Genomic DNA, 20,626 nt, shown 5'->3' with positions numbered 1-20,626 from the left:
CTTAAATACTAAAGCCACAATGCCGACTTAAGTACTAGAGGTCTGACTCTCCTTACATTCTATGTTTTGAACCTTTCCTGTGAGACCAGTTTTAGATTCCGATGCTTCACTTCAGGTTTACTGTATCCCTCGGACCTTCTAATTGACGGAGAAACACAGAAATTGCATCGGAATTAAATACAAAAGGCACAATGCCGACTTAAGTACAAGAAGTCTGACTCTTGTTACTGTCTATGATTTGAACCATTCCTGTGAGACCAGTTTTAGATTCCGATGCCTCACTTCAGGTTTACTGTATCCCGTGGCCCTTCTTATTGACGATGACACACAGAAATTGCATCAGAATTAAATACAAAAGGCACAATGCCGACCTAAGTACAAGAGGACTGACTCATCTTACATTCTATGATTTCAGCCTTTCCTGTGAGACCAGTTTTAGTTTCCGATGCTTCACTTCAGGTTTACTGTGTCCCTTGGACCTCCTTATTGACGATGAAACACAGAAATTGCATCGGAATTAAATACAAAAGGCAAAATACCGAATTAAGTACAAGAGGACTGACTCTCCTTACATTCTATGATTTGAGCCTTTCCTGTCAGACCAGTTTTACAACCCGATGCTTCACTTCAGGTTTACTGTACCCTCGGACATTTCTTATTGACGATGAAACACAGAAATTGCATAGGAAAAAAATACAAAATGCACAATGCCGACTTAAGTACAAGAAGACTGACTCTTCTTACCGTCTATGATTTGAGCCTTTCCTGTGAGCCCAGTTTTAGTTTCCGATTCTTCACCTCAGGTTTACTGTAGCACTTGGACCTTCATATTGACGATGAAACACAGAAATTGCATCGGAAATAAATTCAAAAGGCACAATGATGACTTAAGAACAAGAAGACTGACTCTTCTTACTGTCTATGATTTGAGCCTTTCCTGTGGGGCCAGTTTTAGATTCCGGTGCTTCACCTCAGGTTTACTGTATCCTTGGACCTTCATATTGGCGATGAAACACAGATATTGTATCGGAATTAAATACAAAAGGCACAATTCCAACTTAAGTTAAAGAAGACTGACTCTTCTTAATGTCTGTAATTGGAGCCTTTCCTGTGAGACCAGTTTTAGATTCCGATGCTTCACTTCCTGTTTACTGTATCCCTTGGACCATCATATTAACGATGACCACAGAAATTGCAACGGAAATAAATACAAAACGCACAATTCCGTCTTAAGTACAAGAAGACTGACTCTTCTTACTGTCTTTGATTTGAGCCTTTCCTGTGAGACCAGTTTTAGATTCCGATGCTTCACTTCAAGTTTACTGTATCCCTTGGACCTTCATATTGACGATGAAACAGAGAAATTGCATCGGAAATAAATACAAAAGGCACAATTGCGACTTAAGTATAAGAAGATTGACTCTTCTTACTGTCTATGATTTGAGCCTTTCCTGTGAGACCAGGCTTAGATTCCGATGCTTCACTTCAGGTTTACTGTATCCCTTGGACCTTCATATTGACGATGAAACACAGATATTGCATCGGGAAAAATTCAAAAGGCTCAATGCCGACTTAAGTACAAGAAATTTGACTCCTCTGACTGTCTATGGTTTGAGCCTTTCCTGTGAGAACAGTTTTAGATTCCCTTGCTACACTTCAGGTTTACTGTATCCCTTGGTCCTTCATATTCGCGCTTAAACACAGAAATTGCATCGGAATTAAATACAAAATTCACAATGCCGACTTTAGTACAAGAAGACGGACTCTTCTTACAGTCTATGTTTTGAGCCTTTCCTGTGAGAGCAGTTTTCGATTCCGATGCATCACTTCAGGTTTACTGTACCCCTTGGTCCCTCACATTGTTGATGAAACACAAGAATTGCATCGTAAATAAATACAAAAGGCCAATGCCGACTTAAGTACAAGAGGACTGACTCTTCTTACTGTCTATGACTTGAGCCCTTTCTATGAGACCAGTTTTAGATTCTGATACTTCACCTCAGGTTTACTGTATCCCTTGGACCTTCATATTGACGATCAAACACAGACATTGCATCGGAATTATATACAAATGGCACAATGCCTACTTAAATACAAGAAGACTGACCCTTCTTACTGTCTATGAATTGAGCGATTCCTGTGAGACTAGTTTTAGATTCCGATGCTTCACCTCAGGTTTACTGTATCCCTTGGATCTTCATTTTGACGATAAGGCACAAAAATTCCATCGGAATTAAATACAAAAGGCACAATGCCGACTTACGTTAAAAAAGACTGACTCTTCTAACTGTCTGTGATTTGAGTTTTTCCTGTGAGAGCAGTATAAGATTCCGATGCTTTACTCCAGGTTTACTGTATCCCTTGGATCTTCATATTAACGATGAAACACAGAATTTGCATCGGCATTAAATACAAAAGGCACAATGCCGACTTAAGTTGAAGAAGACTGACTCTTCTTACTGTCGGTGATTTGAGCCTTTCCTGTGAGACCAGTTTTAGATTCCGATGCTTTACCTCAGGTTTACTGTATCCCTTGGATCTTCATATTGACGATAAAGCACAGAAATTGCATCGGAATTAAATACAAAAGACACAATGCCGACTTAAGTTAAAAAAGGCTGACACTTCTTACTGTCTGTGATTTGAGCCTTTCCTGTGAGAGCAGTTTTAGATTCCAATGTTTAACTTCAGGTTTACTGTATCCCTAGGGCCTTCATTTTGACGATGAATCAGAGAAATTGCATCGGAAATAAATACAAAAGGCTCAATGCCGACTGAAGTTAAAGAAGACTGATTCTTCTTACTGTCTGTGATTTGAGCCTTTCCTGTGAGACCAGTTTTAGATTCCGATGCTTCACTTCAGCTTTACTGTATCCCTTGGGCCTTCATATTGACGATGAAACACAGAAATTGCATCGGAATTAAATACAAAAGTCAAAATACCGAATTATGTACAAGAGGACTGACTCTTCTTACATTCTATGATTTGAGCCTTTCCTGTCAGTCCAGTTTTACATTCCGATGCTTCACTTCAGGCTTACTGTATCCCATGGTGCTTCATATTCGTGCTTCAACACAGAAATTGCATCGGAATTTAATACAAAATTCACAATGCCGACTTAAGTACAAGAAGACGGACTTCTTACAGTCTATGTTTTGAGCTTTTCCTGTGAGACCAGTTTTAGATTCCGACGCTTCACTTCAGGTTTACTGTATCCCTTAGACCTTTATATTGACGATGAAGCACAGAAATTGCATCGGAATTAAATACAAAAGGCACATTGCCGACTTAAGTGAAGGAAGACTGACTCCTCTTACTGTCTGTGATTTGAGCCTTTCCTGTGAGACCTGTTTTAGATTCCGATGCTTCACTTCAGCTTTACTGTATCCCTTGGACCTTTATATTGACGATGAAACACAAAAATTGAATCGGAAATAATTACAAATGGCACAATGCCGACATAAGTACAAGAAGACTGACTCTCCTTACTGTCTATGGTATGAGCCTTTCCTGTGAGGCCAGTTTTAGATTCCGATGATTACCTCAGGTTTACTGTATCCCTTAGACCTTTATATTGGCGATGAAACACTGAAATTGCTCTGGAAATAAAGACAAGAGGCACAATGCCTACTTACATACAAGAAGACTGATTCTTCTTACTGTCTATGATTTGAGCCTTTCCCGTGAGGCCAGTTTTAGATTTCGATGCTTCACATCAGGTTTAGTGTATCCCTTGGACCTTCATATTGACGATGAAACACAGAAATTGCATCGGTAATAAATACAAAAGGCACAATGCCGACTTAGGTACAAGAAGACTGACTCTTCTTACTGTCTATGATTTGAGCCTTTCCTGTGAGGCCAGTATTAGATTCCAATGCTTCACCTCAGGTTAGCTGCATCCCTTGGACCTTCATATTGACGATGAAACACAGACAATTGCAACGGAATTAAATACAAAAGGCACATTGTCGACTTAAGTTAAAGAAGACTAACTCCTCTTACTGTCTGTGATTTGCGTCTTTCCTGTGAGACCAGTTTTAGATTCCGATGCTTCACTTCAGGTTTACTGTATCCCTTGTCCCTTCATATTGACGATGAAACACAGAAATTGCATCGGAAATAAATACAATAGGCACAATGCCGACTTAAGTACATGGAGACTGACTCTTCTTACTGTTTATGATTTGAGCCTTTCCTGTGAGGCCAGTTTTAGATTCCGATGCCTCACCTCAGTTTTACTGTATCCCTTGGACCTTCATATTGATGATGTAACACAGAAATTGCATCCGAATTTAATACAAAAGGCACAATGCCGACTTAAGTTAAAGAAGACTGACTGTTCTTACTGTCTATGATTTGAGACTATCCTGTGAGACCAGTTTTAGATTCCGGTGCTTCACATCAAGTTTACTGTATCCCGTGGACCTTCATATTGACGATGAAACACAGAAATGGCATCGGAAATAAATACAAAAGGCACAATGACGACTTAAGTACAAGGAGACTGACTCTTCTTACTGTCTATGATTTGAGCCTTTCCTGTGAGGCCAGTTTTAGATTCCGATGCTTCAACTCAGGTTTACTGTATCACTTGGACCTTAATAATGACGATGAAACACTGAAATTGCACTGGAAATTAATACAAGAGGCACAATGCCTACTTACACACAAGAAGACTGACTCTTCTTACTGTCTATGATTTGAGCCTTTTCCGTGAGGCCAGTTTTAGATTCCGATGCTTCACATCAGGTTTAGTGTATCCCTTGGACCTTCATATTGACGATGAAACACAGAAATTGCATCGGAAATAAATACAAAAGGCACAATGCCGACTTAAGTACAAGAAGACTGTCTCTCCTTACTGTCTATGATTTGAGCCTTTCCTGTGTGGATAGTATTAGATTGCAAAGCTTCACCTCAGGTTTACTGTATCCCTTGGACCTTCATATTGACGATGAAACGCAGACAATTGCAACGGAATTAAATACAAAAGGCACATTGCCGACTGAAGTTAAAGAAGACTAACTCCTCTTACTCTCTGTGATTTGCGCGTTTCCTGTGAGACCAGTTTTAGATTCTGATGCTTCACTTCAGGTTTACTGTATCCGTTGGGCCTTCATATTAACGATGAAACACACAAATGGCATCGAAAATAATTACAAAAGGCACGATGACAACTTAAGTACAAGGAGACTGACTCTTCTTACTGTTTATGATTTGAGCCTTTCCCGTGAGGCCAGTTTTCGATTCCGATGCTTCACATCAGGTTTAGTGTACCCCTTGGACCTTCATATTGACGATGAAACACAGAAATTGCATCGGTAATAAATACATACGGCACAAGGCCGACTTATGTACAAGAAGACTGACTCTTCTTACTGTCTATGATTTGAGCCTTTCCTGTGAGGCCAGTATTAGATTCCGATGCTTCACCTCAGGTTTACTGTATCCCTTGGACCTTCATATTGACGATGAAACACAGACAATTGCAACGGAATAAAATACAAAAGGCACATACAGGACTTAAGTTAAAGAAGACTAACTCCTCTTCCTGTCTGTGATATGCGTCTTTCCTGTTAGACCAGTTTTAGATTCCGATGCTTCACTTCAGGATTACTGTGTCCCTTGGGCCTTCATAATGACGATGAAACACAGAAATTGCATCGGAAATAAATACAATGGGCACAATGCCGACTTAAGTACAAGAAGACTGACTCTTCTTACTGTTTATGATTTGAGCCTTTCCTGTGAGGCCAGTTATAGATTCCGATGCTTCACCTGAGTTTTACTAAATCCCTTGGACCTTCATATTGACGATGTAAAACAGAAATTGCATCCGAATTTAATACAAAAGGCACAATGCCGACTTAAGTTAAAGAAGACTGACTGTTCTTACTGTCTATGATTTGAGCCTTTCCTCTGAGACCAGTTTTAGATTCCGGTGCTTCACATCAAGTTTACTGTAAGCCTCGGACCGTCATATTGACGATGAAACACAGAAATGGCATCGGAAATAAATACAAAAGGCACAATGACGACTTAAGTACAAGGAGACTGACTCCTCTTACTGTTTATGATTTGAGCCTTTCCTGTGAGGCCTTTTTTAGATTACGATGCTTCACCACAGGTTTACTGTATCCCTTGGACCTTAATAATGACGATGAAACACTGAAATTGCACTGGAAATTAATACAAGAGGCACAATGCCTACTTACACACAAGAAGACTGACCCTTCTTACTGTCTATGATTTCAGCCTTTCCCGTGAAGCCAGTTTTAGTTTCCGATGCTTCACATCAGGTTCAGTCTGTCCCTTGGACCTTCATATTGACGATGAAACACAGATATTGCATTGGAAATAAATACAAAAGGCACAATGCCGACTTAAGTACAGGAAGACTGACTCTCCTTACTGTCTATGATTTGAGCCTTTCCTGTGAGACCAGTTTTAGATTCCGGTGCTTCACATCAAGTTTACTGTATCCCGTGGACCTTCATATTGACGATGAAACACAGAAATGGCATCGGAAATAAATACAAAAGGCACAATGACGACTTAAGTACAAGGAGACTGACTCTTCTTACTGTCTATGATTTGAGCCTTTCATGTGAGGCCAGTTTTAGATTCCGATGCTTCACCTCAGGTTTACTGTATCCCTTGGACCTTAATAATGACGATGAAACACTGAAATTGCACTGGAAATTAATACAAAAGGCACAATGCCTACTTACACACAAGAAGACTGACTCTTCTTACTGTCTATGATTTGAGCCTTTTCCGTGAGGCCAGTTTTAGATTCCGATGCTTCACATCAGGTTTAGTGTATCCCTTGGACCTTCATATTGACGATGAAACACAGAAATTGCATCGGAAATAAATACAAAAGGCACAATGCCGACTTAAGTACAAGAAGACTGCCTCTCCTTACTGTCTATGATTTGAGCCTTTCCTGTGAGGTTAGTATTATTTTCCAAAGCTTCACCTCAGGTTTACTGTATCCCTTGGACCCTCATATTGACGATGAAACACAGACAATTGCAACGGAATTAAATACAAAAGGCACATTGCCGACTTAAGTTAAAGAAGACTAACTCCTCTTACTCTCCGTGATTTGCGCGTTTCCTGTGATACCAGTTTTAGATTCTGATGCTTCACTTCTGGTTTACTGTATCCGTTGGGCCTTCATATTGACGATGAAACACAGAAATTGCATCGGAAATAATTACAAAAGGCACATTGCCGACTTAAGTTACAGAAGACTGACTCTTCTTCCTGTCTGTGATTTGGGCCTCTTCTGTGAGACCAGTTTTAGGTTCCGATGGTTCACTTCACGTTTATTATACCCCTTTGACCTTCATATTGACGATGAAACTCAGAAATTGCATCCGAATTTAATACAAAAGGCTCAATGAAGACTTAAGTTAAAGAAGACTGACTGTTCTTACTGTCTATGCTTTGTGTCCTTCCTGTGAGACCAGCTTTAGATTCCGATGCTTCACATCTAGTTTACTGTATCCCTTGGACCTTCATATTAACGATGAAACACAGAAATGGCATCTTAAATAATAACAAAAGGCACGATGACAACTTAAGTACAAGGAGACTGACTCTTCTTACTGGCTATGATTTGAGCCTTTCCATTGAGGCCAGTTTTAGATTCCGATGCTTCACCTCAGGTTTACTGTATCCCTTGGACCTTTATATTGACGATGAAACACTGAAATTGCACTGGAAATAAATACAAGAGGCACAATGCCTACTTACATACAAGAAGACTGACTCTTCTTACTGTCAATGATTTGAGCCTTTCCCGTGAGGCCAGTTTTATTTTCCGATGCTTCACATCAGGTTTAGTGTACCCCTTGGACCATCATATTGACGATGAAACACAGAAATTGCATCGGTAATAAATACAGAAGGCACAATGCATACTTAAGTACAAGAAGACTGACTCTTCTTACTGTCTATGATTTGAACCTTTCCTGTGAGGCCAGTATTAGATTCCGATGCTTCACCTCAGGTTTACTGTATCCCTTGGACCTTCATATTGACGATGAAACACAGACAATTGCAACGGAATTAAATACAAAAGGCACATACCTGACTAAAGTTAAAGAAGACTAACTCCTCTTACTGTCTGTGATTTGTGCCTTTCCTGTGAGACCAGTTTTAGATTCCGATGCTTCACTTCAGGTTTACTGTATCCCTTGGGCCTTCATAATGACGATGAAACACAGAAATTGATTCGGAAATAAATACAGTAGGAACAATGCCGCCTTTAGTACAAAAAGACTGACTCTTCTTACTGTTTATGATTTGAGCCTTTCTGTGAGGCCAGTTTTAGAATCCGATGCTTCGCCTCAGTTTTACTGTATCCCTTGGACCTTCATATTGACGATGAAACACAGACAAATGCAACGGAATAAAATACAAAAGGCACATACAGGACTTAAGTTAAAGAAGACTAACTCCTCTTCCTGTCTTTGATTTGCGTCTTTCCTGTGAGACCAGTTTTAGATTCCGATGCTTCACTTCAGGATTACTGTGTCCCTTGGGCCTTCATAATGACGATGAAACACAGAAATTGCATCGGAAATAAATACAATAGGCACAATGCCGACTTAAGTACAAGAAGACTGACTCTTCTTACTGTTTATGATTTGAGCCTTTCCTGTGAGGCCAGTTTTAGATTCCGATGCTTCACTTCAATTTCACTGTATCCCTTGGACCTTCATATTGACGATGAAACACAGACAATTGCAACGAAATTAAATACAAATGGCACAATGGCGACTTAAGTTAAAGAAGACTGACTGTTCTTACTGTCTATGATTTGAGCCTTTCCTGTGAGACCAGTTTTAGAATCCGATGCGTCACATCAAGTTTACTGTATCCCTTGGACCTTCATATTGACGATGAAACACAGAAATGGCATCGGAAATAAATTCAAAAGGCACAATGCCGACTTAAGTACAAGGAGACTGACTCTTCTTACTGTCTATGATTTGAGCCTTTCCTGTGAGGCCAGTTTTAGATTCCGATGCTTAACCTCAGGTTTACTGTATCCCTTGGACCTTTATATTGACGATGAAACACTGAAATTGCACTGTAAATTAATACAAGAGCACAATGCCTACTTACATACAAGAAGACTGACTCTTCTTACTGTGTATGATTTGAGCATTTCCCGTGAGGCCAGTTTTAGAATCCGATGCTTCACATCAGGTTTAGTGTATCCCTAGGACCTTCATATTGACGATGAGACACAGAAATTGCATCGGAAATAAATACAAAAGGCACAATGCCGACTTAAGTACAAGAAGACTGACTCTTCTTAGTGTCTATGATTTGAGCCTTTCCTGTGAGGCCAGCATTAGGCTCCAATGCTGTATCCCTTGGACTTTCATATTGGCGATGAAACACAGACAATTGCAACAGAATTAAATACAAATTGCACATTGCCGACTTAAGTTATAGAAGACTAACTCCTCTTACTGTCTGTGATTTGCGCCTTCCCTGTGAGACCAGTTTTAGATTCCGATGCTTCACTTCAGCTTTACTGTATCCCTTGGGCCTTCATATTGACGATGGAACACAGAAATTGCATCGAAAAAAAATACAATAGGCACAATGCCGACTTAAGTTAAAGGAGACTGACTCTTTTACTGTCTGCGATCTGCGGATTCCCTTTGAGACCAGTTTTAGATTCCGATCCTTCACTTAAGGTGTACTGTATCCCTTGGACCTTCATATTGACGATGAAACACAGAAATTGCATCCAAATTAAATACAAATGGCAAAATGCCGACTTAAGTTAAAGAAGACTGACTGTTCTTACTGACTATGATTTGAGCCTTTCCTCTGAGACCAGTTTTAGATTCCGATGCTTCACCTCAGGTTTACTGTATCCCTTGGACCTTCATATTGACGATGAAACACAGAAATGGCATCGTAACTAAATACAAAAGGCACAATGCCGGCTTAAGTACAAGATGACTGACTTTTCTTACTGTCTATGATTTCAACCTTTCCTGTAAGGATTGTTTTAGATTCTGGTGCTTCACCTAAGGTGTACTGTATCCCTTGGACCATCATATTGACCATGAAACACAGAAATTGCATCGGATTTAAATACAAAAGGCTCAATGCCGACTTAAGTTAAAGAAGACTGATTCTTCTTACTGTCTGTGATTTGAGCCTTTCCTGTGAGACCGGTTTTAGATTCCGATGCATCACTTCAGGTTTTCTGTATCCCTTGGTCCTTCATATTCACATTGAAACACAGTGGTTGCATCGGAATTATGTACAAAATTCACAATGCCGACTTAAGTTAAAGAACACTGACTCTTCTTCCTGTCAATGTTTAAAGCCTATCCTGTGAGACCATTTCTAGATTCCGATGCATCACTTCAGGTTTACTGTATCCCTTGGACCTTCATATTGACATTGAAACACAGAAATTGCATCGGAATTAAATACGAAAGGCATAAAGCCGACATAAGTACAAGAAGACTGACTCTTCTTTCTGTCTATAATTTGAGCCTTTTATGTGAGACCAGTTTCAGATTCTGATGCTTCACCTCAGGTTCACTGTATCCCTTGGACCTACATATTGATGATAATACACAGAAATTGCATCGGAAATAAATGCAAAAGGCACATTGCCGACTTAAGTTAAAGAAGACTGACTCCTCTTCCAGTCTGTGATTTGAGATTCTTCTGTGAGACCAGTTTTAGATTCCGACGCTCACTTTAGGTTTACTGTATCCCTTGGACCTTCATATTGACGATGAAACACAGACAATTGCAACAGAATTAAATACAAATGGCACTTTGCCGACTTAAGTTATAGAAGACTAACTCCTCTTACTGTCTGTGATTTGCGCCTTCCCTGTGCGACCAGTATTAGATTCCGATGCTTCACTTCAGCTTTACTGTATCCCTTGGACCTTCATATTGACGATGAAACACAAAAATTGAATCGGAAATAATTACAAAAGGCACAATGCCGACTTAAGTACAAGAAGACTGACTCTCCTTACTGTCTATGGTATGAGCCTTTCCTGTGAGGCCAGTTTTAGATTCCGATGATTACCTCAGGTTTACTGTATCCCTTAGACCTTTATATTGGCGATGAAACACTGAAATTGCTCTGGAAATAAATACAAGAGGCACAATGCCTACTTACATACAAGAAGACTGATTCTTCTTACTGTCTATGATTTGAGCCTTTCCCGTGAGGCCAGTTATAGATTTCGATGCTTCACATCAGGTTTAGTGTATCCCTTGGACCTTCATATTGACGATGAAACACAGAAATTGCATCGGTAATAAATACAAAAGGCACAATGCCGACTTAGGTACAAGAAGACTCACTCTTCTTACTGTCTCTGATTTGAGCCTTTCCTGTGAGGCCAGTATTAGATTCCAATGCTTCACCTCAGGTTAGCTGCATCCCTTGGACCTTCATATTGACGATGAAACACAGACAATTTCAACGGAATTAAATACAAAAGGCACATTGTCGACTTAAGTTAAAGTAGACTAACTCCTCTTACTGTCTGTGATTTGCGTCTTTCCTGTGAGACCAGTTTTAGATTCCGATGCTTCACTTCAGGTTTACTGTATCCCTTGTCCCTTCATATTGACGATGAAACACTGAAATTGCATCGGAAATAAATACAATAGGCACAATGCCGACTTAAGTACAAGGAGACTGACTCTTCTTACTGTTTATGATTTGAGCCTTTCCTGTGAGGCCAGTTTTAGATTCCGATGCTTCACCTCAGTTTTACTGTATCCCTTGGACCTTCATATTGATGATGTAACACAGAAATTGCATCCGAATTTAATACAAAAGGCACAATGCCGACTTAAGTTAAAGAAGACTGACTGTTCTTACTGTCTATGATTTGAGACTATCCTGTGAGACCAGTTTTAGATTCCGGTGCTTCACATCAAGTTTACTGTATCCCGTGGACCTTCATATTGACGATGAAACACAGAAATGGCATCGGAAATAAATACAAAAGGCACAATGACGACTTAAGTACAAGGAGACTGACTCTTCTTACTGTCTATGATTTGAGCCTTTCCAGTGAGGCCAGTTTTAGTTTCCGATGCTTCAACTCAGGTTTACTGTATCACTTGGACCTTAATAATGACGATGAAACACTGAAATTGCACTGGAAATTAATACAAGAGGCACAATGCCTACTTACACACAAGAAGACTGACTCTTCTTACTGTCTATGATTTGAGCCTTTTCCGTGAGGCCAGTTTTAGATTCCGATGCTTCACATCAGATTTAGTGTATCCCTTGGACCTTCATATTGACGATGAAACACAGAAATTGCATCGGAAATAAATACAAAAGGCACAATGCCGACTTAAGTACAAGAAGACTGTCTCTCCTTACTGTCTATGATTTGACCCTTTCCTGTGTGGATAGTATTAGATTCCAAAGCTTCACCTCAGGTTTACTGTATCCCTTGGACCTTCATATTGACGATGAAACACAGACAATTGTAACGGAATTAAATACAAAAGGCACATTGCCGACTGAAGTTAAAGAAGACTAACTCCTCTTACTCTCTGTGATTTGCGCGTTTCCTGTGAGACCAGTTTTAGATTCTGATGCTTCACTTCAGGTTTACTGTATCCGTTGGGCCTTCATATTAACGATGAAACACAAAAATGGCATCGAAAATAATTACAAAAGGCACGATGACAACTTAAGTACAAGGAGACTGACCCTTCTTACTGGCTATGATTTGAGCCTTTCCTGTGAGGCCAGTTTTAGATTCCGATGCTTCACCTCAGGTTTACTGTATCCCTTGGACCTTCATATTGACGATGAAACACAGAAATTGCATCGGTAATAAATACAAACGGCACAAGGCCGACTTATGTACAAGCAGACTGACTGTTCTTACTGTCTATGATTTGAGCCTTTCCTGTGAGGCCAGTATTAGATTCCGATGCTTCACCTCAGGTTTACTGTATCCCTTGGACCTTCATATTGACGATGAAACACAGACAATTGCAACGGAATAAAATACAAAAGGCACATACAGGACTTAAGTTAAAGAAGACTAACTCCTCTTCCTGTCTGTGATTTGCGTCTTTCCTGTGAGACCAGTTTTAGATTCCGATGCTTCACTTCAGGATTACTGTGTCCCTTGGGCCTTCATAATGACGATGAAACACAGAAATTGCATCGGAAATAAATACAATAGGCACAATGCCGACTTAAGTACAAGAAGACTGACTCTTCTTACTGTTTATGATTTGAGCCTTTCCTGTGAGGCCAGTTTTAGATTCCGATGCTTCACCTGAGTTTTACTAAATCCCTTGGACCTTCATATTGACGATGCAAAACAGAAATTGCATCCGAATTTAATACAAAAGGCACAATGCCGACTTAAGTTAAAGAAGACTGACTGTTCTTACTGTCTATGATTTGAGCCATTCCTCTGAGACCAGTTTTAGATTCCGGTGCTTCACATCAAGTTTACTGTATCCCTCGGACCGTCATATTGACGATGAAACACAGAAATGGCATCGGAAATAAATACAAAAGGCACAATGACGACTTAAGTACAAGGAGACTGACTCCTCTTACTGTTTATGATTTGAGCCTTTCCTGTGAGGCCTTTTTTAGATTACGATGCTTCACCACAGGTTTACTGTATCCCTTGGACCTTAATAATGACGATGAAACACTGAAATTGCACTGGAAATTAATACAAGAGGCACAATGCCTACTTACACACAAGAAGACTGACTCTTCTTACTGTCTATGATTTCAGCCTTTCCCGTGAAGCCAGTTTTAGTTTCCGATGCTTCACATCAGGTTCAGTCTGTCCCTTGGACCTTCATATTGACGATGAAACACAGATATTGCATTGGAAATAAATACAAAAGGCACAATGCCGACTTAAGTACAAGAAGACTGACTCTCCTTACTGTCTATGATTTGAGCCTTTCCTGTGAGACCAGTTTTAGATTCCGGTGCTTCACATCAAGTTTACTGTATCCCGTGGACCTTCATATTGACGATGAAACACAGAAATGGCATCGGAAATAAATACAAAAGGCACAATGACGACTTAAGTACAAGGAGACTGACTCTTCTTACTGTCTATGATTTGAGCCTTTCATGTGAGGCCAGTTTTAGATTCCGATGCTTCACCTCAGGTTTACTGTATCCCTTGGACCTTAATAATGACGATGAAACACTGAAATTGCACTGGAAATTAATACAAAAGGCACAATGCCTACTTACACACAAGAAGACTGACTCTTCTTACTGTCTATGATTTGAGCCTTTTCCGTGAGGCCAGTTTTAGATTCCGATGCTTCACATCAGGTTTAGTGTATCCCTTGGACCTTCATATTGACGATGAAACACAGAAATTGCATCGGAAATAAATAGAAAAGGCACAATGCCGACTTAAGTACAAGAAGACTGTCTCTCCTTACTGTCTATGATTTGAGCCTTTCCTGTGAGGTTAGTATTATATTCCAAAGCTTCACCTCAGGTTTACTGTATCCCTTGGACCTTCATATTGACGATGAAACACAGAAATTGCATCCGAATTTAATACAAAAGGCTCAATGAAGACTTAAGTTAAAGAAGACTGACTGTTCTTATTGTCTATGCTTTGAGTCCTTCCTGTGAGACCAGCTTTAGATTCCGATGCTTCACATCTAGTTTACTGTATCCCTTGGACCTTCATATTAACGATGAAACACAGAAATGGCATCTTAAATAATAACAAAAGGCACGATGACAACTTAAGTACAAGGAGACTGACTCTTCTTACTGGCTATGATTTGAGCCTTTCCATTGAGGCCAGTTTTAGATTCCGATGCTTCACCTCAGGTTTACTGTATCCCTTGGACCTTTATATTGACGATGAAACACTGAAATTGCACTGGAAATAAATACAAGAGGCACAATGCCTACTTACATACAAGAAGACTGACTCTTCTTACTGTCAATGATTTGAGCCTTTCCCGTGAGGCCAGTTTTATTTTCCGATGCTTCACATCACGTTTAGTGTACCCCTTGGACCATCATATTGACGATGAAACACAGAAATTGCATCGGTAATAAATACAGAAGGCACAATGCCGACTTAAGTACAAGAAGACTGACTCTTCTTACTGTCTATGATTTGAACCTTTCCTGTGAGGCCAGTATTAGATTCCGATGCTTCACCTCAGGTTTACTGTATCCCTTGGACCTTCATATTGACGATGAAACACAGACAATTGCAACGGAATTAAATACAAAAGGCACATACCCGACTTAAGTTAAAGAAGACTAACTCCTCTTACTGTCTGTGATTTGCGCCTTTCCTGTGAGACCAGTTTTAGATTCCGATGCTTCACTTCAGGTTTACTGTATCCCTTGGGCCTTCATAATGACGATGAAACACAGAAATTGCTTCGGAAATAAATACAGTAGGAACAATGCCGCCTTTAGTACAAAAAGACTGACTCTTCTTACTGTTTATGATTTGAGCCTTTCTGTGAGGCCAGTTTTAGAATCCGATGCTTCGCCTCAGTTTTACTGTATCCCTTGGACCTTCATATTGACGATGAAACACAGAAATTGCATCGTAAATAAATACAAAAGCACAATGCCGGCTTAAGTACAAGAAGACTGACTCTTCTTACTATCTATGATTTGAGGCTGTCCTGTAAGGCCAGTTTTAGATTCCGATGCTTCACTCCATTTTTACTGTATCCCTTGGACCTTCATATTGACGATGAAACACAGACAATTGCAACGAAATTAAATACAAATGGCACAATGGCGACTTAAGTTAAAGAAGACTGACTGTTCTTACTGTCTATGATTTGAGCCTTTCCTGTGTGACCAGTTTTAGAATCCGATGCGTCACATCAAGTTTACTGTATCCCTTGGACCTTCATATTGACGATGAAACACAGAAATGACATCGGAAATAAATTCAAAAGGCACAATGCCGACTTAAGTACAAGGAGACTGACTCTTCTTACTGTCTATGATTTGAGCCTTTCCTGTGAGGCCAGTTTTAGATTCCGATGCTTCACCTCAGGTTTACTGTATCCCTTGGACCTTTATATTGACGATGAAACACTGAAATTGCATTGTAAATTAATACAAGAGCACAATGCCTACTTACATACAAGAAGACTGACTCTTCTTACTGTGTATGATTTGAGCATTTCCCGTGAGGCCAGTTTTAGATTCCGATGCTTCACATCAGGTTTAGTGTATCCCTTGGACCTTCATATTGACGATGAGACACAGATATTGCATCGGAAATAAATAGAAAAGGCACAATGCCGACTTAAGTACAAGAAGACTGACTCTTCTTAGTGTCTATGATTTGAGCCTTTCCTGTGAGGCCAGCATTAGGCTCCAATGCTTCACCTCAGGTTTACTGTATCCCTTGGACTTTCATATTGGCGATGAAACACAGACAATTGCAACGGAATTAAATACAAATGGCACATTGCCGACTTAAGTTAAAGAAGACTAACTCCTCTTACTGTCTGTGATTTGCGCCTTCCCTGTGAGACCAGTTTTAGATTCCGATGGTTCACTTCAGCTTTAATGTATCCCTCGGGCCTTCATATTGACGATGGAACACAGAAATTGCATCGAAAAAAAATACAATAGGCACAATGCCGACTTAAGTTAAAGGAGACTGACTCTTTTAATGTCTGCGATCTGCGGATTCCCTTTGACACCAGTATTAGATTCCGATCCTTCACTTAAGGTGTACTGTATCCCTTGGACCTTCATATTGACGATGAAACACAGAAATTGCATCCAAATTAATTACAAATGGCAAAATGCCGACTTAAGTTAAAGAAGACTGACTGTTCTTACTGACTATGATTTGAGCCTTTCCTCTGAGACCAGTTTTAGATTCCGATGCTTCACCTCAGGTTTACTGTATCCCTTGGACCTTCATATTGACGATGAAACACAGAAATGGCATCGTAACTAAATACAAAAGGCACAATGCCGGCTTAAGTACAAGATGACCGACTTTTCTTACTGCCTATGATTTCAACCTTTCCTGTAAGGATTGTTTTAGATTCCGGTGCTTCACCTAAGGTGTACTGTATCCCTTGGACCATCATATTGACCATGAAACACAGAAATTGCATCGGAATTAAATACAAAAGGCTCAATGCCGACTTAAGTTAAAGAAGACTGATTCTTCTTACTGTCTGTGATTTGAGCCTTTCCTGTGAGACCGGTTTTAGATTCCGATGCATCACTTCAGGTTTTCTGTATCCCTTGGTCCTTCATATTCACATTGAAACACAGTGGTTGCATCGGAATTATGTACAAAATTCACAATGCCGACTTAAGTTAAAGAACACTGACTCTTCTTCCTGTCAATGTTTAGAGCCTATCCTGTGAGACCATTTCTAGATTCCGATGCATCACTTCAGGTTTACTGTATCCCTTGGACCTTCATATTGACATTGAAACACAGAAATTGCATCGGAATGAAATACGAAAGGCACAAAGCCGACATAAGTACAAGAAGACTGACTCTTCTTACTGTCTATAATTTGAGCCTTTTATGTGAGACCAGTTTTAGATTCTGATGCTTCACCTCAGGTTTACTGTATCCCTTGGACCTACATATTGATGATAATACACAGAAATTGCATCGGAAATAAATGCAAAAGGCGCATTGCCGACTTAAGTTAAAGAAGACTGACTCCTCTTCCAGTCTGTGATTTGAGATTCTTCTGTGAGACCAGTTTTAGATTCCGACGCTCACTTTAGGTTTACTGTATCCCTTGGGCCTTCATATTGACGATGAAACACAGACAATTGCAACGGAATTAAATACAAATGGCACTTTGCCGACTTAAGTTATAGAAGACTAACTCCTCTTACTGTCTGTGATTTGCGCCTTCCCTGTGCGACCAGTATTAGATTCCGATGCTTCACTTCAGGTTTACTGTATCCCTTGCGCCTTCATATTGACGATGAAACACAGAAATTGCATCGGAAAAAAATACAATATACACAATGCCGACTTAAGTACAAGAAGACTGACTTTCCTTACTTTTTATGATTTGAGCCTTTCCTGTGACGCCAGTTTTAGATTCCGATGCTTCACATCAAGTTTACTGTATCCCTTGGACCTTCATATTGACGATGAGACACAGAAATCGCATCGGAAATAAATACAAAAGGCACAATGACGACTTAAGTACAAGGAGACTGACTCTTCTAACTGTCTATGATTTGAGCCATTCGTGTGAGGCATGTTTTAGATTCCGATGCTTCACCTCAGGTTTATTGTACCCCTTGGACCTTTACATTGACGATGAAACAGTAAAATTGCACTGGAAATAAATACAAGAGGCACAATGCCTACTTACATACACGAAAACTGACTCTTCTTACTGCCTATGATTTGAGCCTTTGCCGTGTGGCCAGTTTTAGATTCCGATGCTTCACATCAGGTTTAGTGTATCCCTTGGACCTTCATGTTGACGATGAAACACAGAAATTTCATCGGAAATAAATACAAAAGGCACAATGCCAACTTAAGTACAATAAGACTGACTCTTCTTACTGTCTATGATTTGAGCCTTTCCTGTGAGGCCAGTATTAGATTCCGATGCTTCACCTGAGGTTTACTGTATCCCTTGGACGATCATATTGACGATGAAACACAGACAATTGCAACGGAATTACATACAAAAGGCACATTGCCGACATAAGTTAAAGAAGACTAACTCCTCTTACTGTCTGTGATTCGCGCTTTGCTGTGAGACCAATTTTAGATTCCGATGGTTCACTTCTGGTTTACTGTATCCCTTGGGCCTTCATATTGACGATGAAACACAGAAATTGCATCGGAAATAAACACAAAAGCATAATGACGACTTAAGTACAAGAAGACTGACTCTTCTTACTGTCTATGATTTGAGACTTTCCTGTGAGGCCAGTATTAGACTCCAATGCTTCACCTCAGGTTTACTGTATCCCTTGGACCTTCATATTGACGATTAAACACAGACAATTGCAACGAAATTAAATACAAATGGCACAATGGCGACTTAAGTTAAAGAAGACTGACTGTTCTTACTGTCTATGATTTGAGCCATTCCTGTGAGACCAGTTTTAGAATCCGATGCGTCACATCAAGTTTACTGTATCCCTTGGACCTTCATATTGACGATGAAACACAGAAATGGCATCGGAAATAAATTCATAAGGCACAATGCCGACTTAAGTACAAGGAGACTGACTCTTCTTACTGTCTATGATTTGAGCCTTTCCTGTGAGGCCAGTTTTAGATTCCGATTGTTCACCTCAGGTTTACTGTATCCCTTGGACCTTTATATTGACGATGAAACACTGAAATTGCATTGTAAATTAATACAAGAGCACAATGCCCCCTTACATACAAGAAGACTGACTCTTCTTACTGTGTATGATTTGAGCCTTTCCCGTGAGGCCAGTTTTAGATTCCGATGCTTCACATCAGGTTTAGTGTATCCCTTGGACCTTCATATTGACGATGAAACACAGAAATTGCATCGGAAATAAATACAAAAGGTACAATGCCGACTTAAGTACAAGAAGACTGACTCTTCTTAGTGTCTATGATTTGAGCCTTTCCTCTGAGGCCAGTATTAGGCTCCAATGCTTCACCTCAGGTTTACTGTATCCCTTGGACTTCCATATTGGCGATGAAACACAGACAATTGCAACGGAATTAAATACAAATTGCACATTGCCGACTTAAGTTATAGAAGACTAACTCCTCTTACTGTCTGTGATTTGCGCCTTCCCTGTGAGACCAGTTTTAGATTCCGATGTTTCACTTCAGCTTTACTGTATCCCTTGGGCCTTCATATTGACGATGAAACACAGAAATTGCATCGAAAAAAAAAAAAAAAATAGGCACAATGCCGACTTAAGTTAAAGGAGACTGACTCTTCTTACTGTCTGCGATCTGTGGATTCCCTTTGAGACCAGTTTTAGATTCCTATCCTTCACTTAAGGTGTACTGTATCCCTTGGACCTTCATATTGACGATGAAACACAGAAATTGCATCCAAATTAAATACAAATGGCTCAATGCCGACTTAAGTTAAAGAAGACTGATTCTTCTTACTGTCTGTGATTTGAGCCTTTCCTGTGAGACCGGTTTTAGATTCCGATGCCTCACTTCAGGTTTACTGTATCCCTTGGTCCTTAATATTCACATTGAAACACAGTGGTTGCATCGGAATTATATACAAAATTCACAATGCCGACTTAAGTTAAAGAAGACTGACTCTTCTTCCTGTCAATATTTAGGGCCTTTCCTGTGAGACCATTTCTAGATTCCGATCCTTCACTTCAGGTTTACTGTATCCCTTGGACCTTCATATTGACATTGAAACACAGAAATTGCATCGGAATTAAATACAAAAGGCACAAAGCCGACATAAGTACAAGAAGACTGACTCTTCTTACTGTCTATAATTTGAGCCTCTTCTATGAGACCAGTTTTAGATTCCGATGCTTCACTTTAGGTTTTCTGTATCCCTTGGACCTACATATTGACGATGCAACACAGACAATTGCAACTG

Source organism: Schistocerca serialis, unplaced genomic scaffold (genome assembly GCF_023864345.2).
Source record: "Schistocerca serialis cubense isolate TAMUIC-IGC-003099 unplaced genomic scaffold, iqSchSeri2.2 HiC_scaffold_1393, whole genome shotgun sequence".
Taxonomy (NCBI): Eukaryota; Metazoa; Arthropoda; class Insecta; order Orthoptera; family Acrididae; genus Schistocerca; species Schistocerca serialis.
The sequence above is the reverse complement of the archived record's forward strand: the minus strand, read 5'-3'. Positions refer to the sequence as shown.